Genomic DNA, 27,101 nt, shown 5'->3' with positions numbered 1-27,101 from the left:
CATTACCTCAGCTGTGCCATCTTTAGACCGCAGTACCTTCTGATGTCCTCACTAGACGGACATTAATTCTCATTTTCTGACACCACACCAACGATTGCAAATAGAACCAGTTACCTTCCCCCCATATCCCCACCAATTTGAGCCTCTTCCCTCCCCAGGCCCAGCGTTTAAATGAGAAGACGCCACAGTATGGCCTGCATGATTGCCAATGAAGAGGAGATGATTTTGATCTAAAAAGTCCACATGAAGAACACTCCAAAATTATTCTTCACTCTAAATTTTACTGATTTTAAGGGCAAACTGAGTTCTGCCTCAAATCCTGTTACAAGAAGACATCAAGATGCATGTGAAAGTGGAGAATTTGATATTTCTTCACCCATTCACTCTGATCAGGTTAAAACAACACCAGCTATGAACAAAAATAAAGTGCTGCATGTGGAAAATATTTTCCAGTTTTAAGGGCCAAGGCTCAAGTTGAAAAGCTTCAATGATCTTAAGGGTCTGGACATTTTGTTTTAATTTTAAAAATAAAACATTTTGAGTGTCTTCTATGTTCCAAGCCAAGAATGCAGTACTCTTCAAAAACACAACTCCTAATAATACCATTGAACAATAAATTGTGGGTTGATTTTCCTTTTAAAAGTAACATCTGGGCTTCCCTGGTGGCGCAGTGGTTGACAGTCCACCTGCCGATGCAGGGGACGCAGGTTCATGCCCCAGGCCGGGAAGATCCCACATGCCGTGGAGTGGCTGGGCCCGTGAACCATGGCCGCTGAGCCTGCACGTCTGGAGCCTGTGCTCTACAACGGGAGAGGCCACAACAGTGAGAGACCCGCGTACCGCCAAAAAAAAAAAAAAAAAAAGTAACATCTATTCTTCACCAATTGATTTAGCCATCTTGAAAAGAGCCACTAGGTTTTTAAAAAATTATTTGACCAGCTTTTTCTTTTTCATTTCTGGAACATATAAATCTTACTTCAGTAAGCATCTGTGCTCCAGGGCAACACTTCTGAAGCCAAAACAAACCTAGAGATTATCTTCACTGTAGTCAAAGTTAGTAGTTATCACCCATGTATCTCAAATTGGAAATTGATAATTCTCCTTATTAAAAAGCTTACAGGAAATGTCTTGAGAACTAAGCAAAGATGGCCTTTTAGGGATAGTATTAGAAACCCAATTGGTTACACCATCTCTCGTGGTATAATTGGAAATAGTGGACATGATGTTTTCCTATGCATTACATTTAGCAATTGCTACCCAGGAGGAAGCACTACCAGGACAGGCAAATGCATCCTGGGGATTAATGATAGCCCAGGGGTTGCCAAGGGACTGAGTTGATGACAAAATTCCATTAATTCCAACTAGTCATTTTGCCCTAGGATGTGCTGTCCAGATAAGTAGCTCTATTTGTAGCACGTGCAAATAGCCTGAAATACATAAATACACACACTGACTTACAAAATACATTCCCCTCCAGACAAAATAGGATTTTTTTTTCTTCTGGTTCAGGTTTCATCCTAGTGGTTCAATACCTGTAAAACTGTAAAAGGAACTGTGATATGAATTTAGAAGAATCCCTTCAGAGTTGAAACTGCCTTACCAGGATTTGAGAATCCAGTGGAAAAATCTCACTTTCAAATCCCAACATGTTCAGCACATTGGAACAAGACTGCCAAAGATTTCACTTAACCAATAACAATATGTGAGATTTTTTAACTCGTTTCTCAGGATTTGACAAGTATAAATGATTGTCAGTCATAGTTGATAACCACTAGGCATGAAGGTTTTATGTTCCTTTTTTTAAGCTTCTGTTTTCAAAACTATAAAATTACTCTGGTAAAACACAAATATGTATTTCTCCCAAAGTTATCGACGAGAATTCACGGCGCATTGACGGAGGATTAGAAAGCGAATGTCCTGCAGTGGTTAAGGACCATCTCCTCCCATCTCCCCATGCCCTCACCCGTCCTGTGACCCCAGTGAACATGAATTAACCACATCGAGAGAGCTGCTCTGTTTACTTGTTCATCTCTTCCACCTACAAAGACTGGGAGCTCCTGAGCTCAGCCGCTGTCTCTTGTTTGTTTGTATACCATCTAGCGCCCAGCCCATGGCCTGGCAAGTAATAGGTGCTTAATTAAAGCACTGAACCATGAGGCTAATCTAGTCAACCATATTCTAACAGAGAAGCTAAATGGTGCCTTGAGGCATAATTTTGGTCCAAAATACAGTACTCGCAGCATTTATACTTCAGAAGAGGAAATGTACTTGAGCATTTCTTGCAGGCTGCTTCCTTCCACCATTTGGTGTTACTTTTCTCCCTTCAACACCAAATAGTCTGCACTATTGATACTGTGTATAAAATAGATACCTCATGAGAACCTACTGCAGAGCACAGGGAACTCTACTCGATGCTCCGTGGTGACCCAAATGAGAAGGAAATCAAAAAAAGAGGGGATGTATTTATATGTATAGCTAACTCATTTTGCTGTACAGTAGAAACTAACACAATATTGTAAAGCAACTATACTCCAATAAAAATTTTTTTAAAAAAATCAACCAGTCTGCTAGGAAATTAAAAGGGGGGCAAATGGCATTGTAGCCCCTTCATTTGGCCCCTGCCGTGACTTTCTTGTGATCCATGGGGCATACATACTTTGGTGAACTAGAAACATCTGAAACCCCCACTCTCCAATCTGTAAATATGAGGGACTTTCTGTAACTCAAGATCAAATCCACCTACACTGATGAGATGCTATTTAACACAACACTTGGAAAAGGGAAAGAAAATAGTAGAAAAGCCTCAGAAAAGGTAATGAAAAACTCTAGAGGAGCTGAGATTTCAAGAACTTGAGGTTAATTAGGATAGTGTTTTAGAAGAGAGAAGGTGGGAAAATCTAGATCCGGACAAGTGACGAGCAGACATTTTTATGTGACGGACAATTAAGGAAGGTTAAAGATGCTTAAATCTGTGCTTTTGTTTTGAGTTAAAACATATTTAGAATAGCCTGGAGGTGGAAGGTACATGTTTCTAAAGATTGTGTCCTGACATCATAGAAGAATGCCAATGAGAAACTTGCCCTAATGTCATAGGACCTGGACACTAGAACGCCAGCACCCAAGCCAGGGCCTGTGTCAGGGCAGAGGCTGCCTGCTTTGTGCACGTCCCAGTAGAGACAGAAAACTGGATTCACATCCTTATTACGTCTACAGCATTTGTCAAACTCCCTTGGGAAAAATACTATTTCTGAACGTCCATCTTGCAATCCTGTTTGGCGGGGTGATAAAATCAACCTGGTTTCCCCATCTCGATCCCCACATATCAGCCTCTTTTCTCTATTTAAATACATTAATGTTAGAGTGTTTGTGGTCCAGAGCCCAGCTCCTAAGGCCGCGTGGCTGTCTTTGTGGGGAAGCTGTAAGGTGGATGCTAGCACGGTCTGCTAAATTCCATCCTCCAAACAGACCAGAGGGTGGAAGGGTCAGGCAGGTATATTTAGAGAGCAGACTGGCTTCCAGCGCACGTTTGTGGCCGGCGAGGCAAAGGCTCTTGGGGGGATCTTCCAAGCTATTCCTCAGGATTCTAGACTCGCAATCATATTCCCTTGACACCCAGTTTTGGTCGTGTGACCATGAGATCCTAATGAATTTAAACAGTAAGGAGCCAGTGCTAACATTGAATCCATGGCCCTGTGAGACAAGCCAGTGTACCCCCCAGTTAGGGATGCGCTTCATTAGCAGGGCTCTAAATTCAGCATGATGGTAAAGGGTTCTCAAGCCCCAGGGCAGGCCTACCAAGGAGAAGGTAAAGGCCAAGAGGATATTTTCTATGTCCCCCAAATCCTCCTGTGCTGGAATCTGACTCACAAACTCGGATTGAGTGTCCACTACCCAGTTTACATGTTCACGCACCTGGGAAGGACCCAAGAAGTGGAGTGAACTGGGGGTGGGGTGACTCAGAGGCAGGAGGAGAGCAGGATCTGTTGACCCCAGGTCAGCTCCCTGGGTAGAAACAGCACTCACATTCCTCCCCCCAGTGGCACAGCCATGGGAGCTGGTTCCTTCCCCAGGTCAGCCTCGATTTCCCTTGACAAAGTCAAAGGGAAACCATGCGGACGCGCAGTTGTGGGGCCTCTTCAGGGCACTCTGGCTGACAGCACTGGAAACAGCAGTTCTTGGCCCATGGGACCCCCATTCGAGTTCAGTGACGACAGTCCCACCAGCGTTGCAACTTTCCTTAAGAGTATCGTTCAAGCGATTAGATCGAACCTTCCTGGGTTGCATTTTTATTTCAATCTTGCCTCTCTCGACTGGCAGCTTCCTTGGATTTGGGCTGTTCCCTAACTCCTGAGTCACACATTTCTTATGTATGACTTATTCTCTTATTCTTTTCCACAAATGGCCAAACCCATTCACCTAGTGGGTTTCATTAGTTTAACTCACGGAAGGCAACCGTATCTCAAAATTCTTCATTATACGTTTCGAGTGCCACTAAGCCATTGATTAAAGAATCAGAATATAGTCATAAAGCGTTCTTGTAAAGATGTTGTTGATTTAACACTATAAGCTTCCCACTTTGTTTTAAACACATTAGTGACATCACACACACACACACACACTTAATTTGAATAACTTGAGTGCAATTAAAAACAGAAGAAACAATACATAGATCAGAAATGGGCACAGCTATAAATGAAACTAAATCTGCAGACTGGCTCTGGGTCAAAGTGCCCACTGGCTTGAGAACCGGATCTGCCATAAACCCAGCTTCACCATGAGTGTCCAGCCAATAGTGTAAGAGCTGCTTCTGGATAGGAAATCTCAGGAGACCAGATGGACGCAACTTTAGGGCCACCAGACAAGGCGGGAAAAACAGAGGAAAAACTTTGAAAGTAACCTATTTTGACGCAACTGCAAACTATCATTTCAAATCACATGAGAAAAATTAAACACTAAGAAAGATAACCAACAAACCAGCTTCCACCCAACTATAGTGCAGACATGTCATTCTCAAGTTTGATGCACATCACAATCACCAGGGCATAGTGTTAAAAATATAGATCACAGATCCCCAGAGGTGCCAGGACAGGCACAGAGTTGCCAGATACAATGCAGGTCAATGAAAATCTCTTAGCATAGGTATGTCTCAAATATTGCATGGGACACACTCATCCTAAAGATAGTTATTCATTTTTTATCTAAAATTCAGATTTAAGTGGTAATCTGAAAAATGACCAGCCAGAAGAAAACTGGCTTTTGCTTTTTGGCTTTTTCTGAAGTCTGGCAAATAACCCTGCTCCTAACAAAATGGAATACTTAATAGACCAATCTGAAATGACTTTAACGTAAGTATGTTTTAGGGCCTCAAAGAGATAAAGGAAGAAATAACACTCATTTAATCAAACCATAAAAGTATGAAAAAAAAACTGAGATTAGCCAACTGCCCCCTGGAAATAATAATATATGTTGACATGGAAATTAACTTTTACAAAGTTAACAAACCGGATAAACCTATGACAGGGCAAAGTTAAAGGAAGAAAGGATGTGATATGAAGTAATTTGCCTAGAACGCTGTACAGAGAGAGAGATGAAGCTGAAAAGCACAACGAGAGTTTAAGAGACATACAGGAGGCTGCAGAAGCTTCCTCGTGCTTCTAACAGGAACTCTGTTCAGAAGACTGGACGGGCGGGCAGAGGGGTGAATGAAACGGGTAATGGCTCCGAGGTGTCCACAACAGAGTGGGTACAGAAGGCCTCAGAGGGTAAAACAAACCAAAGCCACAAGGAGAATCCATATAGTAAAAGGCAGAATACCAAGAATACAGGTAAAAACTTTCGAAGCCACAGGAGAGAAAGAAGTCACAGAGTGACCCAAAGGGACCATTAATGATGGTAGACGTTTCACTGGGGCCAGATGTGCTGGAAGGTCAGGGTGAGATGTTTAAACAGGACCGTTTACCACCCACAAACCACTCTGAAGGATCTGCAGAGGCCCTGGAATCACCTGAGACTTGGATGTAACATAATGACAGAAGCCATATCCCATCACCTTGGTCACAGAAGCAAGTTACAGGTCACCCCATACAGGCACACTCAAAAGAAGAGGTGATTCAAGGCCATGAGTCACTGGGAGTCCTCTTAGAATTCGGCCATGACACTGACCTTCAAATTATCTATCCAATTGCCTCCCAAATATCTTTATCTGAGACAATGCAGGTACCGACAAAATATGTCCAAAAGTAAATAAGCTTTTCCTCAACCTGTGCCCTTCCTCCTCTTTTGCAAAGCTCAGTTAAGTCACCTGAGCCAGTCACTCAGGTCCAAGAACATGGCAGTCACCACTCACTCCTCATTCCGTCTCACCACTCCCACTCAGACAGCCGGAAGTTGAACTGGTCCCCCTCTTCCAACTCCACTGCCTCTGCCTTAGTCAGGCAGTGGTCTTCTTGTCCCTAGACGACTACACTTGAAGCCAGTCTTTAAGCTGTCAAGCAGGTCCTCACGCTTATGGTCTTGCCCACCTGAAGCCACATGATAGCCAATGTTCTATCATGGGTGAGTCTCTCTTCTTTTGTAGATTTTTTGAAGGGTTATAGAAATGTGACAATAAGTATTTTCTATGAGGATGGGATAAAACTTTCCAAGCTTGAGGCAGTTAGGCTGGGCAGTCAAGACAGCAGCCTCCACACCCAGAGAACAAGCTTAGCCTCACAGCTGGCTGCTGGGCTCCGAGGCCAGCCCTGGATACGGATGGGCCCCTAGAGCCTGGTCCACACATCGGTCATCCATTCTATTCACTGTGTGTCTCCCTTAGAGTTACCAGGTTGAAAATACGGTCAGTGCCTGTAGAAATGGATGCTGTTACCTTAGTGACGGAGAAGTTTATTAAGATAACCTCACATTTAGGAGAATTGACATAGGGTTTTTTATTTAAAACATCTTTATTGGAGGGCTTCCCTGTCGGTGCAGTGGTTAAGAATCCGCCTGCCAATGCAGAGGACACGGGTTCAAGCCCTGGTCCGGGAAGATCCCACATGCCACGGAGCGACTAAGCCTGCGTGCCACAACTACTGAGCCTGCACTCTAGAGCCCGCAAGCCACAACTACTGAGCCTGAGTGCCACAACTACTGGAGCCCACGTGCCTAGAGCCCGTGCTCCACAACAATGAGAAGCCCGCGTACCCAACAAAGACCTAACATAGCCAAAAGTAAATAAAATAAATAAATTTATTTTTAAAAAAATCTTTATTGGAGTGTAACTGCTTTGCAATGGTGTGTTAGTTTCTGCTTTATAACAAAGTGAATCAGCTATACATGTAAATATATCCCCATATCTCCTCCCTCTTGCATCTCCCTCCCACCCTCCCTATCCCACCCTAGAGGGGTGGTCACAAAGCACGGAGCTGATCTCCCTGTGCTATGTGGCTGCTTCCCACTAGCTATCTATTTTACATTTGGTAGTGTATATATGTCCATGCCACTCTCTCACTTCGTCCCAGCTTACCCTTCCCCCTCCCCATGTCCTCAAGTCCATTCTCTATGTCTGCGTCTTTATTCCTGTCCTGCCCCTAGGTGCTCAGAACCTTTTTTTTTTTTTTTAGATTCCATATATATGTGTTAGCACACGGTATGTGTTTTCCTCTTTCTGACTTACTTCACTGTGTATGACAGACTCTAGGTCCATCCACCTCACTACAAATAATTCAATTTTGTTTATTTTTATGGCTGATTGACATAGGGTCTTGCACCACCCTACCAGCTGGATAATCTTACAAGAACCACTCAGCCTCGTCCACCCTATTTTTAATGGGACCATACACCTGCCCACAGCTGTCTCTTAGAAATCAAAGAGGATTTGTGAGAAAATTTCTCCAATCCCTTTAGAAAAGGGTGAGCAGTCAATTTGCTAAATTATCTTTCATATCTGGTAGATACGTTCTGATAACTTTTACATTTTGTTTCCTGTTCAAACACTACAAAAATACCCTTAGTCATTGATGTGCAAAATTCACCTCAGCGTTCCACTTTCTGTGGGCTAATTTCTGAAACGACTGCGGCTCTTGCCAGGAAAGACTAAGATGTAATACTGTTCTGATATATCTCATATTTTGTCAGAACACTTTCTTCAGAATTAATGACCTGGATACCTTGCTCCAAAATATATGAAAGATAGGCGCTTTACAGAATTCTGCCACACAGTTGAAACTAAATCAGCATGTGTGTCTGGAAAAAATCCATCATTTTGTGAAGCCAATAAATATCCCTCCTTAGCAAATGTACTGGTAATGGATCACAAAGTCACTTGATCTATCTGTATGCAATAAAATATTTGAAGGCATTGCTAATTTCTGATTTCTCATTTGTAGTTTTGTTGAAGGACCGAGAACCCCGATGAAAGGTTACAGGGACGAATCTGAGTTTCCTGTAGACCTGAGCCCACAGCTCTCCCCCCCGCTTCCATCCACCTGCGATAATATAACCAGGGTGTGTCCGCTCCCACCGCCAGCGTGTGCTCGCCTAACTCTCTGAGCAATGCCAGCATCTTTCCAAGGCCCTCCAGTGGCAGAAAGCTGGAACTGCAAGACCAGGTAGACGGGCTGCCTGGAAAGCCAAGGGGCTGAGTGATTTGTCTCCACCCGCCCTCCCTGTGAACAGAGTTAGAGCTGAGAATCATGATAGATACACATAACTAACCTTTTCCCTCACACATTCTATGTGGATAAAAATGGTGTCGAATTATGCGCCAAGTACTTCACAATCACTTCCTCCTCACCAAAACCCAATATACAGTCGGGAAACGGAGGCTGAGTCGGCAGGTGAATCACTGGAGGTCGTACAACTGGCCAGTGACAGAGCCAGGCTGTGAGCTCAGGTCTCTCTGTCTTTTTCAGTAGCTTTCAGACCTGAGTGTATATCAGAATCCCTGAGAGTCTTTTAGAGCCTGGTACCAGGGCCCTGGGAGCCCCGTGATCTGTATTTTAATGCTATCTCCTGGCAAATGTGATGTGCGTGCAACTTAAGGAGGCCAGCTCTGAATCACACCACCTCCCTACAGTTTATCAGGAGAGCAAAGCAGGACTGTTCCACCTGAGATGTCAGCTGCTTTGGGGATGGAGCATGAAACAGCATGGGTCTCACAACTCCCAGAAGTTGCTCAACAAATAATATATGAGGGATATATATATAACCCAATCCCTTTGCTGTACACCTGAAACAGACACACAGTGTAAATCAACTATACCTCAATTTTAAAACTATGAGGTAGAGTAATCGAACTCATAGAGACAGAAGGTAGAGCATATACAGAATATATACAGAAGGTATATAGAATGTATACAGAATATATACAGAAAGTATACAGAAGGTATACAGAATATATACAGAAGATATACAGAAGGTATACAGAATATATATAGAAGGTATATAGAATATATACAGAAGATATACAGAAGGTATACAGAATATATACAGAAGGTATACAGAAGGTATACAGAATATATACAGAAGGTTTACAGAGTATATACAGAAGATATTCAGAATGTATACAGAATATGTACAGAATATATACAGAATGTATACAGAATATATACAGAAGGTATATACAGAATATATATAGAAGGTATACAGAATATATACAGAAGGTATACAGAAGGTATATACAAGGGAATACTACTCAGCCATAAAAAAGAATGAATTAATGCCATGTGCAGCAACATGGATAGACCTGGAGACTGTCATACTGGGTGAAGTAAGTCAGAAAGAGAAAGACAAATATCATATGATATCACTTATATGTGGAATCTAAAAACATGGTACTAATGAACCATTTACAAAACAGAAATAGAGTCAGAGATGTAGGAAACAAACTTACGTTTACCAAGGAGGAAAGGGGGCAAGGATAAATTGGGAGATTGGGATTAACATATACGTACTACTATATATAAAATAGGTAACTAATAAGAACCTGCTATATAGCACAGGGAACTCCACTCAATACTCTGCAATGACCTACATGGGAATAGAATCTTAAAAAGAGTGGATATATGTATATGTATGGCTGATTCACTTTGCTGTACAGCAGAAACTAGCACAGCACTGTAAATCAACTATACTCCAATAAAAATTTTTTTAAATAAAGATTATGGTAACCAGGGACTGGGGGTGATGAAAAAGTTCTGAATTTGGATGGTGGTGATGGTTGCACAAAAATGTGAATGTACTTAATGTCACAGAATCGAATGCTTAAAAATAGTTAAAATAACAAATTTTATGTTACGTATATTTAACTACAATTTTTTAATGTTTTAATTTTTTTAAAAAGCATTATCCTCATTAAGCTTAAGTAATTTCCTCGTGATGTATGAATTCATGAAACTTGGCAGATTTTCTAGTTCTTTCAACCAAATGAACAATTCTATCTACCTCCAAAATTTCTTTCCTAAGCAGTTATTCTTTATGGAAAGTTCAACCATTTCCTCTGGCTTAGCAGATACTGAAACATACATCCTTAAATTGTACTTTACAAACTTGACATCCATAAGCTACTCCCATTTTTCTTTTGTTTGGTTTGGTTTTGGATTTTTTAGTGGCGAAGAACTCTTGAAGAAAACAAATAAAATACACTAAGTCCATTAGGTCATCTATTCGTGGGATAACTTGGCCTCATGGAAGCTTAATGAAGCAGGATTCCCACATACAGTGGAAACTGCTTTAATAGACAAGTAGCTAAACAAAGTGACATGTGGCACTTCACATTTGTTTTGTTATATAAAATTGATTCTTTTTTTTTTTTTTTGCGGTACGTGGGCCTCTCACTGTTGTGGCCTCTCCCACTGCGGAGCACAGGCTCCGGACGCACAGGCTCAGCAGCCATGGGCCCAGCCGCTCCGTGGCACGTGGGATCCTCCCAGACCGGGGCACGAACCCATGTCCCCTGCATTGGCAGGAGGACTGTCAACCACTGCGTCACCAGGGAAGCCCCACCATACTCTTTATACTGACTAATTTCTCTCCTGTCTTGACTTGCTGATCTCTTCGACATTTAAATTTGCTATTTATTTCAATAATAATTTATTAACTTGATTTTTTTTATTGACCACAAGACCTGGAAAATATTTTTCAAATTTCTTGCTGATCTGTTCAATGATGATTGTGCTTATATGAGGAAATGGAGCCACGGCATTTAAAAACCAATGAAATGGGGGCTAATAGGAGGCTGTGAAACTCACCCTTGGCCTGACACCTGGGTGGCTAGATGGAGACATCCTTTTGCTTTATTTAAACTACTGTCTAAGAGAGTCATATCTTTTTCTCAAGAGGCTTTTACTAAAAATAAACTTATTAAGAGGGAAATTAAGCAGATGTTGACCATTTCCAATTTTCTCTACCCCTTTCCAACAATACTGTATTTCTGGTGTTCCACAAAGTATCAATATTTGCTGAATTTTGGAAAACTGAGATGGGCTCTTGTATGTAATCTATTTACCTGTGTAAAAACAACTTTAGTCTTGAAAGAGAAAAATTATTGCTTAAAATTTTGGGAGCTGTACCCTTTTACAAAATTGCTGTGATGATTTTCACGATCACAGTGACTTCGGGAGTACTTGCTGTTATCAAGCATTGTGCTACGTAATTCTGCCGTGTGGTTTTCACACCGGCTTTGAGATGCTCATTGTGACTCTCCTTTTGCCGATGAAGAGGCAGGGGCTCAACAGGTTTCCTAAGATCATCCAGGGCTGCACAGTAACTGAGGGGGGCTGAGGTTCAAAGCTGAGTCTGCCTGATCGCCATGCCAAGGGCTTAAGACCCACATCGCTTTAAATAAGGCCCCATATTTAGGGCTTCCCTGGTGGCGCAGTGGTTGAGAGTCCGCCTACCAATGCAGGGGACACGGGTTCATGCTCCGGTCCGGGAAGATCTCACGTGCCACGGAGCGGCTGGGCCCGTGAGCCATGGCTGCTGAGCCTGCGCATCCGGAGCCTGTGCTCCGCAACAGGAGAGGCCACAACAGTGAGAGGCCCGCATACGGCAAAAAATAAATAAATAAATAAATAAATAAATATAGAGCTATTAACAAATAGTGGGTGATCAGTAATACCTGAGAGAGAGACAGAAATACAGAGAGAGAAACAGGGGGCTAGAGAGGGGGGGAGAGAGACACGTTGCTGATACTGTGGCAAGAGGCACAGTTCTGAAATCTTGCAGACATGGCTTCAAGTCCTGGCACCTCACACAGCAGCTGTGTAACATCGTACAGATGAAGTCAACAGTCTTATCTGTAAGACGGTGTGAATAACAAGAGCTCCTATGGGGGGAATGATATGCTCATGACGTTGATTGTGGGAGTGATTTCCCAGGTGTATACATATGTCAAAATTTACAAATTGTACACTTACGTGTGTGCAGTTTATTGTATGTTAAATTATACCCCAATAAAGCTATTAAAACAACAACAATAATAATAGCTCCTGTATCATTAGCTTGCTGAGAAGATTAAAGTTAATATATACTTAGAGGCCTACATGTAGGTAATTCTCAGTAAACATAGCTCTTGCTATTTTCTGAAGATTTATGTACTGTTTACCTCCATCGAAGCTAGTTCTTAATCCTTTACATTAGGAGACATTTGCAACAGAGGACAGAGCAAAGAACAATCCCTATATGGAACGTTGCTTACTAGCTGGGAAATAAGAAGTAAATACCCTAAGCCATGTCCACCTCATTTTCTTCTATAAAATGGGGGCAAGAACCTGCCTCGGTGTTGATGAAAGAAGCAAATGAGATTATTTGTGTCAGCATCTGTTTATGAACAAACATTCACTGAGAGACTTCTGGGTTCCTGACACTTCCAGTGCTGGGGATACACTGGCAGAACAGAAAGACAAAGTTCTTACCCTCACGGCGCTCTCATTCTATCAAAGAAAGAGTTATTCTGACACTTGTTGAAACAGTAAAGAAGACTTTATTCAAGACTACTGTAACAGATGTCAAGACCATCACATCTGGGAAAAGAGATCAGATCCGACTCTGAATGCAACACAGAAAAGTGGGGATTTCTAGCTAAGGTAGCAGGGAGGATGGATGAAAAATTACTAAGAGGCAACGTCAAGGATGGGAGGAGTTTTATGAACTTGACTGAACAGGATTCCTGCTGAAGGCAGGTTGGGGGAATCCAATATCAAGGGTGGCAGATGAGAAACGGGATCAAATATCACAGGTGAGCAAATATCAAGGATGGGGAGATTCTAAGCTGACTTGGCAGGATTCTTGCTAAGACTGGGCTATGCCAGCCTGGCAAGGACTGGGCCAAGAGCTCAGAGGAGCCTGACTAGTTTGGTCAAGGAGGGAGGTTTTATCAGTTTCATCCTTTGAATATTCAACTGAGCTCAACAAACCCTTCTGAAAAGCAAATGCCTATTAAAAAGGTTATTTTTGTCATGTATGCCTGGTTATTAATTCACCTGAGGGAAAAGGAAGCTGGTGAGAGAGATTAGGAGATAATTTAGAAGCACAATCTTTGGGAAAGTGTGGGTGGGACAGCCAGAACCCCTGAGGGTAAAGGCATAAGTAAATCTTCCTCCCTTTTTCTATTTTGCTTAAGTTAGCAGAACCGTGAAGGATGCTCTCCTGGGCTGCCCAGTTGGCTGCCACTAGGAAGGGTCTGGTAGAATTAGTTTTGTTTAGGGTGGGGCAGAGGGGGGGTAATTGTTTTGCTTTGTTTACTAAACATAGATTCTCTTTCATAGTAAGGAATCATAATGGGTAAAACAAAGGCTGAAAAAGCAAACATTCCTCACAATGTCAGCAGATACTGATTTTAGATATTTTTAGCTAATTTTTTTTTTTTTTTTTTTTTTTTTTTTTGCGGTATGTGGGCCTCTCACTGTTGTGGCCTCTCCCGTTGCGGAGCACAGGCTCCGGACGCGCAGGCTCAACGGCCATGGCTCACGGGCCCAGCCACTCCACAGCATGTGGGATCTTCCCGGACCGGGGCACGAACCAGTCAGGCCAGAGAAGGAACTGGAAACACGCCAGCCTCAGCTCCACTGACAGTGAACAGTGAGATAAAAAGTCCAGCCTGGGGAAGTGTCAGTCACTTATGGTGTCAGCAAGAAACCTAAGTCTAGGCGGAAAGGAGCTATAAATAAGTCTGAGGGCCTCCCAAGAATTCTTAGAGAATGTTCAGGAAAACCAAGCTACTCCCAATCGCTCTGAATTCCTTTCCCGAGTGAAGACAATGGTTCAATGTCCGCTGGCCCCTCCCCTCTGGGCTCTGTTCAGGACACAGCCCACTTTTCTTTCTGTTGTTCATGTGACAAAGCCCCAGAGGACGGTCACACCAACCATTCTTTCTCCTCCTGGCAATCAATTAAATGCACGAAGCCTTGACTTTCTCTTATGGACTCAGATCCATGCCTTGTCTTGCAGCATTTTGCATTCTCAGCAAGCTTTTTCATTTCTGATAAATGACTGGGCACGTGGAGAGGAGATGTCCCAGTGGAAAGACAAGATAGCTCAGGAGGCTGAGGAAATAAAAGTGCTTTTCTCTGATTCAAATCCCATTTGGGTAATGGAGACAAGAGGCTATTGTCTAAAAGCCATTCACTAGCAGAGAAGGAGCAAATCTCCCCCATACCCGGGAGTCTTTGCAAAGGTCACTCCTCTGGCCTTGTTGTGGACTGAATATTGTGTCCCTCCAAAATTCATACTTTGAAGCCTCATCCCCTTCATGTGACTGTAATTTGAAGATAGAGCCTTTGGAAGTAATGAAGGTCAAGTGAGGGCATAAGAGTAAGGCTCTAATCTAGTAAGATCAGTGTTCTCGTAAGAAAAGGAAGAGACACCAGACCTCGCTTGCTTGAGCGCTCCCTCCCTCTCTCTCTCTCTTTCTCTCTCTCTGTCTACAAGCCAGAAACAGAGACCTCACCAGAAACCAATTCAGCCTGTACCTTGACCTTGGACTTCTAGCCTCCAGAGCTGTGAGACGGGAATGTCTGCTGTTGGAGTGCTGTGTCCATGGTGTGCTGTCATGGTACAGCCGGAGCAGACTCAGACAGGCATGAGTCACTTCAGCAAGCTTGCCCAGCCTCGTCTCCTTGGGCCTGCATTTGCATCCCAGCCTTTCTCCTGCCTGCCCCGGGACTAGTGGGTGAGCCAGGAAGAAGCGTTTAAGGTACGAAGGTATGTAAGGTAGGTTCAGGTGGGAAAAAAGGCCCCTCCAGAAGAACACACATTCGACAAGTACTTACCGAGCATCTCCTAGGCCCGTGACTCGGCCCAGTGAAGTCATTTGTAAGCACAGGCTGAGAGCACAAAGGAAGCAATTTTACTAGTAGCCCATCAGGTCCAGATGCCACTGCAGCGTATTTCTTTATGATTCCTACCCTCATCTTCCAGTCCTTCGGAAGCCACTGCAGATAGGCCAGTGAGGTCTTTCTCTTGATCCCCTTTCTTTCCTACCCTCGCCCACCCTCTGACCTAGATTCATTTTGCTGCCGCCCCTTTAGGTTAGACCTGTGAGGGGAGCTCTGTCCTCAGAGCCCAGGCCATCCAGCCCCTCATTATGCACTGCTGGGTCTTCTGCAGAAAGCACTTGCCAGACAAACAAAGCTCTCTTTTGCAACCCATGATCAATTGGCTGTGGCTTTAACTCTTTTTCCAGTTTTATCGAGCTATAGTTGACATACATCACTGGATAGGTTTAAGGCATTCAGCCTAACGGTTTGATTTACATATATTGTGAAATGTTTATCACAATAAATTTAGTTTGCCTCCATCATCTCATAGAGATACAATGAAAAGAAAAAACAAAATAAGAAAAATAATATTTTTTTTTTGTAATGAGAACTCTTAGGATCTAGTCTTCTAATAACTTTCCTATGTATCACCCTGCAGAGTTAACTACAGTCATCACGTGGTACTTTATATCCTTGGTACTTATTTATCTTCTAACTGAACGTTTGTACCTTTGGACCACCTTCCCCTGCTAACTTTCGTTTTTAAATTGAGGTTTAATTTATACACAGTGAAATGCCCAGATCTTAAGTGTACTGTCCACTCAGTCTTAACGAATGTGCATCAAAGCACAGAACATTGATGTTGCCCCAAAAAGTCTGTGTGCCCTTCCCCACTCAATTCTCGCTCCCTGGAAGTAATCACGGATCAGATTTCCATCACCATAACATAGTTTGCTTTACTTAGAATTTTATATAAGTAGAATCATACATTTAGGTTTGGGCTGGTGAGGAGGTCTGGCTTCTCTCACTAGGAAAATGTTCTTGAGGTGCATCTATCTTGCTGTGTATATCATTAGTTTGCTCCTTTTGCTTTGATGTACCTTTTGCTTAGATGTACCACAGTTTGCTTATCCACTCTATGGATGGGTATGCAGGATACTTCTAGTTTGGGGCTATGATACAGAAAGCTGCTATAAACACGCTTGCACATGTTGTTTTCATCTCTCTTGGATAAATACTTAGGTCATAGGGGAGTTGTAAGTTTAACTTTTAAAACACTGTCAAACAGGAGGTACCACTTTATGCTCCTGCTAGCAATATATGAAAGCTCTGATTGCGGCATGTTCTCTCTCATTTTATCCATTATACTGGGTGTGCAGCAGTATCTTGTGATTTTCATTTGCATTCCTGAAGGATCGTGTGTGCTTTTTCATGTGCTTACTGCCATTTCATTATCATCTTTTGTGAAATATTTAAGTCTTTTGTCCAGTTTTTATTTGGTTGTCTCTTTTATTATTGAGTTGCAGGAGTTCTTGATATACTAGATACAAGTCATCTGTCATATGTATGTGTTGTGAATTATTTTCCCAGTCTGTGAATTGCCTATCAATTTTCTTGATGGTGGTTTTTTTTTTTTGCGTTACGCGGGCCTCTCACTGTTGTGGCCTCTCCCATTGCAGAGCACAGGCTCCGGATGCGCAGGCTCAGTGGCCATGGCTCACGGGCCCAGCCGCTCCGTGGCATGTGGGATCTTCCCAGACTGGGGCACGAACCCGCGTCCCCTGCATCGGCAGGTGGACTCTCAACCACTGCACCACCAGGGAAGCCCCTGATGGTGTTTCTTAATCCACAGGAATTTTTAATTTTGATAGTCTAATTTATTAATGTTTATTCTTTTATGGTCTGTGGTTTTTATGTCCTCTCTAGAAAATATATACCCACCTCAAGGTTGTAAAGATATGTCTGTGTTTTATTCTAGTAGGTTTATCATTTTTGCTCTCTCACATACATCTGTGATCCAGCTTCAGTTGATTTTTGTGTGCGGTGTGAGATGGAACAAGGTTCTTTATTTTTCTAAACAGATGCACAGTTATCCCAGCACTGCCAGTTGAATAGATTTTCTTTTCTCCATTAAATGGCTTTGGTGCCCAGGTTAAAAATCATTTGAATGCTTATATGTGGACTTACCATTACTTTAGTATGTTTATGTAAAAAGGAGCCCCTTTCTACCAGGAGGAAGGGAAGGCCACAGAGAAATTGATTCTCATCTGTACAAGGACTATACCAGGTCTGCTGTGAATCCTCCAGAGCAGGAGCTGCCCTGTCCTCGAACAGAAGAAACCAACAGTGAATGAAGCCCAGGAGCGTTCAAGCTGGGGAGGTGATTGGCACGAACCAGGGGGCATTTCTACCTGAGGCCTGATTCTCATGTTAGCTTCTCAAGAGAGACGGAAAATAAATCAAAAGAGCTGCTGGCATTTGGAAAGGATAGAGTCCTAGTTTGTTGTTTTCCATCCCCACTGAAAGAGGAATGGTCCCAGGTTCTTCACGAAGCTCTGCCGTGTGGGGCTTCTTGATCCAAAACACAGTCATTTACTCTCATTTCGAGAAAACTGAATGGAAACCTCCTCCGTGCTAGGGCACTGAGCAGATATATTTAGAGTTTTACGGCTGCTCTAAATCAGAATTAAGGAGTAAGTAGCCTGACCAATTTTCACTTTCCTATTTCCTCCTCATAAATTCTAAAGTGATTTTTATCATAGGGAAACTGACACTTTAAGAATAGTAATTGTTGTACATCCATGGCAGATAGGTCTCTTTGAAGTTTTGGTGGAAAGTCTTCCTTCCAGCTATGGTTGTTAAAGTCACAGTGTAGGGGCCTTGTGAATACATTGAGTGCTTGGAGATGGGCAGGAAAGGAACTTGCTGGGCACTGACTGTGCCGTGAACTGTGCTAAGCTCTTCAGAGGCAACATCGCCTTTGATGATCACAACCGCAGTACAAGGGAGGTTTCATCATTATCATCTTCTAGAGAACGAAGCAGAGACGCAGGGAGATTCAACCACTTGCTTGTGGACACAGAGCTAATTAATCCAGAGTTTGAACAGAGGGCTGTCAAGCTTCAGTGCCTGTTCCTAACCACGATGTAGGCTAGATTCCTCTGTGTTGCTCTGGGTTTATTTGTTCTATTTTTTGCCAGCTCAAGCTATGTGTTAAAACTACCCGCCCCCCCCCCAAAGTGATACAGTGCCCTCATACGCTTTGGCGGCTACAATTTTTCAGGCCAGAATGATGACAGGGTTGTTTCTGATTTTTCAGTTGGAATGTTTGGCAAAGAAACGCTATTTCCTCTGTTGAATCTGAGGGTGTTGTTGAATACAGCCTCCTTCATTTCAGCTTCATTCAGAACAGACAAAATCAATTTCTGCCCCCTAAAAAATAAAGTAACGTGCTCCACCAGGGGGAAAACAAAAGATCTCAGGTTCCATGTCATTATTCTGAATAATGACAAAAGCAGGGTTGGTGCTGAGCCTCTTGTAATTGCTGTTTGGGGTTTCCTTTTTTGCTTTCTTTGTGGAGAAGAAAAAAATTCTGATTTGCGGACTTTTTTTTTCCAGCTCCCCAGATAGTCTCTCTTAAAAGCCTAGGGATCTAGCTTAAAATGGCTTGTAAAGCATCTTGAAAGAACTAGGTTTATGTTTTTGTTTTTGGTTTTTGCACATCTGAACTCCATCTAACCGTACTGGTGCAATTTTACCTGGAAATGCCCCCACGACACCGGGTTCAGGAGCCCGCCAGGTGGCCGACATTCATCCTTTCCCTCAGTATCCTGGAGGCACCTGGAAACCCAGGACAAGCCCGGACCCACGATGTTGCAGGGACAGCTGCATGCAGACGCGAGGCAGGGGTCCCGTGGGCAGCCCCCTCCTGCTCCCTGAACCCCGAGGCCGCCTTCCTCCTCCAGGAGAGACTCGCAGCCCCGAGCGTGGGCCCGTTACGGTCCCCGTCCCCCTCAAGGCTCCCCCAACCCTGGAGGCACAAACCTCCTCTCCCGTTTACTTTATCCTAGTTATTGGAGGACTTTATTTTTATGTCTACCTTGCCAGCCGCAGAAAACAAACCACAACAGCGCTTCTGATTGTCTCCACACCCCCTGCCCCTGGAGCAAACCCCACCTGCAGCCACCGACTGCGAGAGTGTTCCTTTCATCCGCATGCAAACGTTTCCAACAGGCCTCTGAAAGGCAGCCACTTGCTCAGCCATGCGACTGCTTTCCCGCAAACACTGCAATTTCAGATTTTAACTGCAGCCCCTTGATTAGACAATCAAAAGTCCATAAGTGAGCATCTGAAATGGCATTTCTAAAAGGCAAATCTACCCATTTCAAGCGCTTCCGCAGGGTTGTCCGAGAACTGCATTGGTTTTGTTAGGCAGCAAGTTAGCCACGAGCAACGCGAGGGGGTCCCCTCGGCGGGATGTCCAACAGCCGCCTAATCCCGCCAAGCTATTCTGCCAGCCCCCCCCCAAACACGACCCCATCAGTCCTCCAAAATGGTCAGGGCACCGAACCCCCGCCCCCGCAACCGCCCCGGCTGACTGGAGGGACGGGCCTCACTCTGGCACATGCGCACACCTCAGGCTATCATGTACTTAGATAACCTTTGGGCTCATTAAAAGTTCATAAATATTCTATGAATACATACATCTAATTATAACAGACTGCATTATGGGAAGAACGTGCGCAGCAGAGCCTCCTGTTATATAACCTGCAGCTGTCAATTAAGACTATCAATCAACGACCTCCTGGATTAGGCAAAACCCTTGCCTGAAAAGCTCTACACCCCAGTCCTTGGGGGCCATCGCCTTCCTTGGCCTGGCCCACCTCTCTTTTGAGGTGTTCTCTCTGTTCTCTCCTTATCTTCAGTAAACTCTCTTGCAGCGGGTAAGACCCCAGATTCTTCTTTGCGTCCTTACCAAGAACCAAGGCCCATGGGAGAAGGGGTCTCCAGACTCTCTTCTGCTAACAGCGTTTACCAATTTTGGAAAATTCGCTTGCACCACCCCTAGGAAAACGCTCTGATGGGGAGCACCAGTTATTCTTCACTTTAATAGTCACCTTTTTCAGACACCTACAGAGAATCTGAGCCTCGCAGCAGCCAAGAAGAAGAAGAAATAGAAAAGGAAAGACAGTGGTGGGGCGACATTCGGTGAAATCTCGCCCCTACCCCACGCGGGTCCATGAGACACAGGGAGGGGCAGCTGAACACTCCCCTCCCCTCCCCTCCCCCGGCCCCCTCTGCAAGCGCCTGGTCTCATCCTTTCAACTTTAATAAACCAGGACCTCAAGGATTTCAGATCTGAAAATCTGCAAGGAAGAGGCTTGCATCCAAGTGGATCACCCTTCCTGGGGGAGAAAAATGCAAGAACTGGAAGCTACTCCTTCCAGGAAATATTTGTGAACCACTTGATATGTGCCTGGCCCTGGGAGAGGTCATGTGACAGGCCCCCCTCGTGCCCTGCTCCCCACCACCCTCTCACACTTTCCCATCTTTCCACAGGAACCACAGTCCTCTTTGAGGCCCAAATCTCTCACTTCAAGAAGCCCTCGGGGGTTCTAGAAAGAGCAACAACTTCGAAATCAGACCGATCTTGACTTCAGTAAAAGCTCTGCCTCTTTGTAGCTGTGGGTGCTTGAAAGAGTAACTTAGCTCCACTAAACCTCAGTTTTCTCATCAGTAAAATGGGGAGAATATCTACTTCATAGGATGATCGTGAGAATTAACAAGATAACATAGCAAAGAACATAGCCCAGGGTCCAAAGCCAGTAAATGTTCAGTAAATATTAGTTTCCTCATTCTGGCCCCTTTCCATTTTCTGATTTATTCCAAAATCCTCTGAACAGCACCGGACTTGAAAACCTACCTTCCTAATTCACCCAAGCGGCTGTACTAACACCTCAGAAGCCCAGCTCTTACTTCTCTTCACCTCGACATTGACTTCCTGTTACATGCACGTAGGTACACGAGTTTGTGTTCCTCTAACCCTGGTAGCCAGCGTACTAGTCAGGATTTTTTTACTGCAAGAGACAGAAATCTAATGTTTCAAACATGGTCTGGAAGGGCATTGATTCCCACCACCGAGAACTTACGTCCTGGCTTATCCAGGGCCCTGTAATGTCACCCAGCTCTCTCTGGCTCCATGTCTCATTCTGCTTTCCTTTGTGGAGCAGCCTCCTCTCCTGCTGCAGATAGTTTGTCTGCTGGGTGGGAAAGGTGGCTTTCTGCGGCCCGGGAATCTCATCCTCCCAGCGTATCCACCTCCATAACAAGAGGATGCATCACCCACAGTGCCTACACACCAACTCCAGGGATTTGCCCCAACTGGCCCTGTGAGAGTCACATCTTTGTACAACTGAGGGGACAGGCAGATCACAGTGGCTGGGGCTTCCGGTGGAACCTCAGGGCAAGAAAGGGTCATCATGACATTCTGGAGGGCACACGCCTGCTGCAGCCAAGGATCCTGGGCCCAGCGACCCAGGGCCCTACCCCTGGAGCACTAGAGGAAGCCCGGCCCGACTGGGGTCGGTAATGGGAGTCAGGGGCGGGCTCCCCACCTGAGCCTCCCTTGGGGGCAGGGGGAGAATCCAAACCAGGCTTTCCACGTAACCCACAGAAACTTTGGGTCACAGAATGGGACAAGGCAGGTTTCCCCAGCACCTGGCCTCAGGAGATCAAGCTTAGCAAAGTGTGGAAAGGAACAGCAGAGCTACCCAGGGCCACTCGAGCACCTGGTCGAATGCAGGAAGTACTAAGCACCATGACCTTGACCCTCTGTGTGGCTCAGAGCTTTGTCTTGCTGGACCAGAAATGAAGAAGAGTGAAACTGGAACATGGCAGCTAAGTCAAGTCTTTCAAGGGTTCCCATCACACTGACAAAGCACTTCCAGCCTTACATTTATCTGCTCCCAGGACACACACACACGCGCGTGCGTGTGCGCACGCGCACCAGGTGCTGTGGTGAGGACGGTTACAGGGAAGTGTCTGCAGAGAGAACAAGAGGGCTGTTTGGCCTTTACTAGATGCCTTTTATCTGGGCATCACAGGAACACTTTTGAAATATTTAATTAGGTCACAACATGTCTGTAAGGAAGGTATTATTATTCACCTTCCCCAACTGAAAAAACTGAAACAAGAAGTTCAAAGCGCTCCCAGGAAGTGGGATTTCCAGCAGCGTGACGGTCACAGATAATGAAAGTGGCCACCGACTCACCTCTTCCCCTCTCCCGTGGCCGTGAGTGCGCCTTAGCAGCCGGAGGTCTAAATCCACACGGTTTAAGCTGATAAGTCCACACAACGCTGGATTCCTAAAGAGAAGAAGAAATTTTAAATATAAAAAATATTTTGAGCTTAATCTCACTCGCTTGTAGAGGTTATTGAATCCATTTCTCACTCTAGTCCTGGCCTGCAATGTTTTCTTTGAATAGATCAAGGCACAGGGAACCATCCCCAGAAAACACTGGTTCCACGACCGGACACCAGCAATTGTTGGAACATCCCATGTCTTATTAAGTTAGAATTAGTCTCTTCCTAACTGTATGCACTATGTCTATTTTTGCCCATTGGAATCCATTCATGTTTTCTTCCTTCCTTTCTATCTTCCAGCTATTATTGATTAAGAACCTACTCTGTGCTGTGTAAATTGGCTTGAGCACCAGGGCACAGCATTGAAGAGGAGAGAAGGGCCCTTGCCTCATGGGGATTATAGTTTGATGGATAAAGAGAAAAAGAAAGAAAACAAATGAACAAAAATTTCAACTCATGCTAAGCCTTACAGAGGAAATGAAACAGGATGATGAGATAGTGTGGGCCCGGGAGGAGAGGCTCTCTATGAGGGGCTATGAAGGGCTAAGGTGACACATGACCTGCAACGTGAATGTTCCTGGAATCACACAGCATATTTCCAGCCCTCTTGCCTCGGCCTCTGCTCATATTTGAAGACAGATACCATGACGCTCACGCACGCATGTGTAGGCCTATGTAGGCACGCAGACACAGCTGTCTTCTTTCCTCTTGGTTAAACAGCGATATTCCTCTATCATTTCAAACGTATAAATCTGTCCATCAGTGCTGCTCTTAAAATATAGTGTTCAAAACTGGATAGTCCACTTTAAATTTGGTCTCACAGATACAGGAGGGGTGGGTCCATGCACTCACTCTCTTGTTCTGGACTCCATCCTACCATTAACTAGACTTCTGTGCTTCCAGACGTTGGGGTGCCAAAGTCGCAATCAGCTTTGACAACCTGTATTCATTAGTTCTCCCATTAAGCTCTCAGCCAACTAAGTACAGTAAGTCTATCACAGGTGCTGTTGCGGAGCATCATCACTAGTATCCTGTAATTTTGTCATTTTGGGTGGGGAGGGGTAGTCAAGAGGGGGACCTGGGTCTCACCCTTTTTCTGTTAAAGCCATTTTGCTACCTGATTAATATTTTCCTTTTTTTGTGTGTGTGGTACACGGGCCTCTCACCGCTGCGGCCTCTCCCATCGCGGAGCGCAGGCTCCGGACGCGCAGGCTCAGCGGCCATGGCTCACGGGCCCAGCCGCTCTGCGGCATGTGGGATCCTCCTGGACCGGGGCACGAACCCGTGTCCCCTGCATCGGCAGGTGGACTCTCAACCACTGCGCCACCAGGAAAGCCCGATATTTTCTTTTTTTTTAGTGCAGATACTGTCATTAGGATTTTAACTGTCCTACATCTCACTCTCAGATTTGATAAGCATGACACCAACATTCAGATCCAACTTATGATAAAAACATCTCCCAGGAGGGAACAGGGAAGGACTGTGGACAGTCAAGCAGTTATCAACCCAACTAAAATATAATGAGCCAGTTCACAGAAAAGAGAATTATGCCAGACACTTGCTGAAATCCAAATACACTTATACATTCATTCAAGACCCAGAGAACAAAGAAAGAAGGTCATTGTGGCATTAAACCGGTGCTGAGTCTTGAATTTGAATTCTCAAAAACTCTCCTTTTGAAACTCTGTTCTAAATATGTGTTCTAGAATCCTGCCTCTTCGATATACGTGCTCACCAGTTTATGGAACACATATTTTTATTTTCCCCTCAAAAATTCCAACTTTAATCCCTGGATCATGTTCCAGGATCCCCCCGAGGTTGCTGACAGCACTGCTGCAGTTGAAAATGAAGGTTTTTTCCTCAATGTCCTAAGACGCAATCCAGCTGGGGCCAGAGACTTAGAAACTCAGAACCCCTAACAGCCTCACTTTTACAATCATTGATCTAACGTTGGGTTCCTTTTATGGTCATCAGTCCCCCCATTTCCAGTAAGATTCTCATCCCTAAAAAAAATTGAGGTAGAAAATAGGAATTGAACACTTCTCCATTTATTGTTTTTCATGTATCGTTTTGGTTGTTCATACCTTTTATTTGAGGATATAGAGAAGTTCCCCAAGAGTAAAGCAGAAAGTGATAGAAAGGAAACCTATGTAAGAAATAAATGAAAGACAAATACCGCACAATGTCACTCATATGCTGAATATTTAAAAAAAAGTGAACAAACCAAACCAAACGGAAACAAACACATAGACAGAGAACAGAGTAGTGGTTGCCAGAGGGGAAGGGGCAAGGGGTGGGCGAAATGGGTAAAGGGGGTCAACTGTATGGTGATGGATGGAAACTAAATTTTTGGTGGGTATACAGAAATAGACATATAATGTTGTACACATGAAACTTACATCATGTTATAAGCCAATGTTACTGCCATTTAAAAAATCTTTCAAAAAAAAAAAAATGAGATTTTACACCTATCTTTTTAGGATATTTTGAAAATTAAATTTCTAAATTCATATGTGCCTGGTCTAAGCACTATGCTAAGAAATTTATTTAAGCTTCAGATGACATTCTCTTTCACACCCAAGGTTTTTATAATTACAAAGTATTCCCTCTTTCAGCTGAAATAATTCCCAGCAGCAATATCCATTGTTGCTTCTTTTAAATTCCTAGAAACAGAACTGTCGCCAAAACAAGTGGAAAATCTATCCGCAGCTCTGTTTTCACTGAGTGAGGGGTCCAGCCAAAGCCTGGTTATCTCCAGCCCTCGCTTGTGATTCACTCTTTCCCCTAAGCCTGTCTTGGGGTTTGTATCAGTAACACGTGATTCACTTCCTCTCTCAGGCCGGGGGATTCCACACGGACAAACAACGCCCCTTCTCTTTTAAGCTTGACTGAGAAACTCTCCATCTTGTGAAGGGGACATTCTCAAAAGGAGGAAGTCCTGTTTCAGTCACCTTTTTGCAAGGGTCGCTGATCTTATGATCAATCTCATCACCAGGAAAGGAACTCAAATATGGGTTGCGCCTACCTAATTAGGTATGTCTCCCAAACAATATATAAAGTATGCTTTTAACTCGGGGCTTTATGAAGACTCTGCAGTCATGTTGATGATGAGATATATATATCTATATCTATAGATATATAGATATATATCTATATATATAGTCAAAATACTGGTCAATACACCAGTATTCAACAAATAGATGAATACAGAAATAAAATATAAGAAATATGTATTATATATATGCTATTTTCTGAATGCTGCGATTGTTCTTAAGTGAGTTGAAATACAACTGAGGTCACAGAGTAAAGTTCCACTTGTCTCCATGTTTATCTACGCTTTTATGGATGAGGTTATTTGCAGAAGAGAAGGAGGCCGAAAAGAGGAAGCAGAGGCGGAAGGGGACGGCTGAGATTTCGGAGGACCTACTATGCTGCAGGTGTTTTTGACACCTCGTTGTACTTTACGTACATGTGCACACAGGACGAAACAACTATTATTATCACCCCATTTTACATCTGAGAAAACGGGAGCTCAGGTGAGCTCAAATAAGTGAAATGATGAAATTAGTAAAAGGCAGAAAATGGACACAAAATGAGTCTCACCCCTCTGGCCAAATAGGGAAGGATTCAGGGTCACTTTCAGCCTCGAAGGTGTGCCCAGGAATCTGCTGCAGCACAGGCACAAGCAGGGGTGAGGAATGGCAAGTCAATGGAAACGATGCAGGACAAAGAAACGGCTAAACATTTCTCCCTGCTGATCCACCGAATCAGTATGAGAGGAGACACCTGTTGCCAACGGGAAGAGCAAGGCTGCCTGTCTCCCCTCACTTTCTGCCTTCTTCTCTTCCTTCATCAGGCTGTGACGCTTTGCTTGCTGCCTTCTAGATCACAGCCTCTGGAAATGTGCCTGTATCCTCAGGTTCCTTAATGCAGCCGCCTGCCTTCCCTCCCGCCCGCCCGGGTTCCGGGTCCGCTGCCCCTTGTCCGCCGCTGGCGGCGCCCCCAGAGAGGGTGCTTGGCGCTGGGGAGAGGGGCTGGGGCTGGGGGCACGCGGCCGACGTGCGCCGGCTCCTGCACCAACCTTAACCGGGAAGAGTGTGTCACCAGATGATAAAACGCTAAACGACAACTCACTTTCATTCTGCGGAACAGGTTTGTTGAATATTTCATTCCTGTCACCTGCTCCTTTTCGGGCCACCGTCACACGGCTGGAAGGGCTCCCCGGGAACTGCTTGAAAGGTTGGCGCCTACAGCGAGCGTGGGTCCTGAGGCTCGGCTTCCGGCGTGGCCCCCGGGCGCCGGCTCCGTTGGTGTCTCAACGCTGCCCTCTGCTGGGCGGAGGAGCGCAGCCACCGAGCGGCTGAACGGAGTCAGCCTACGCGGGAGGGGAGACGGCGCCAAGGGGTGGGTAGCTGTATACAAGGGGGCACAGCAGAAGTCCACCAACTTCGAGGGCACCGGACCTCACCGGATGGATGCTCAGCTGCTCTTTCCTTCCGCCGC

The 27,101-nt window shown here is 44.5% G+C and overlaps 1 long non-coding RNA gene across 1 annotated transcript in view; it reads right to left on the bottom strand.

The window, feature by feature from the left end:
- The window catches only part of LOC132501009 (uncharacterized), a 57,225-nt gene extending 30,393 nt beyond the window's left edge, over positions 1-26,832 (bottom strand). Inside the window, exons 1-2 of the long non-coding RNA XR_009534111.1 lie at positions 26,733-26,832; positions 22,507-22,600 (exon numbers count right to left, since the gene is read on the bottom strand). This is a non-coding gene — a long non-coding RNA (uncharacterized LOC132501009). The remainder of the gene's footprint in view (positions 1-22,506; positions 22,601-26,732) is intronic.
- Positions 26,833-27,101: the final 269 nt, after the last annotated feature.

The sequence above is a fragment of the Mesoplodon densirostris genome, chromosome 13 (assembly GCF_025265405.1).
Source record: "Mesoplodon densirostris isolate mMesDen1 chromosome 13, mMesDen1 primary haplotype, whole genome shotgun sequence".
Classification (NCBI taxonomy): domain Eukaryota; kingdom Metazoa; phylum Chordata; class Mammalia; order Artiodactyla; family Ziphiidae; genus Mesoplodon; species Mesoplodon densirostris.
This window is presented reverse-complemented; position numbering and strand designations above follow the sequence as displayed.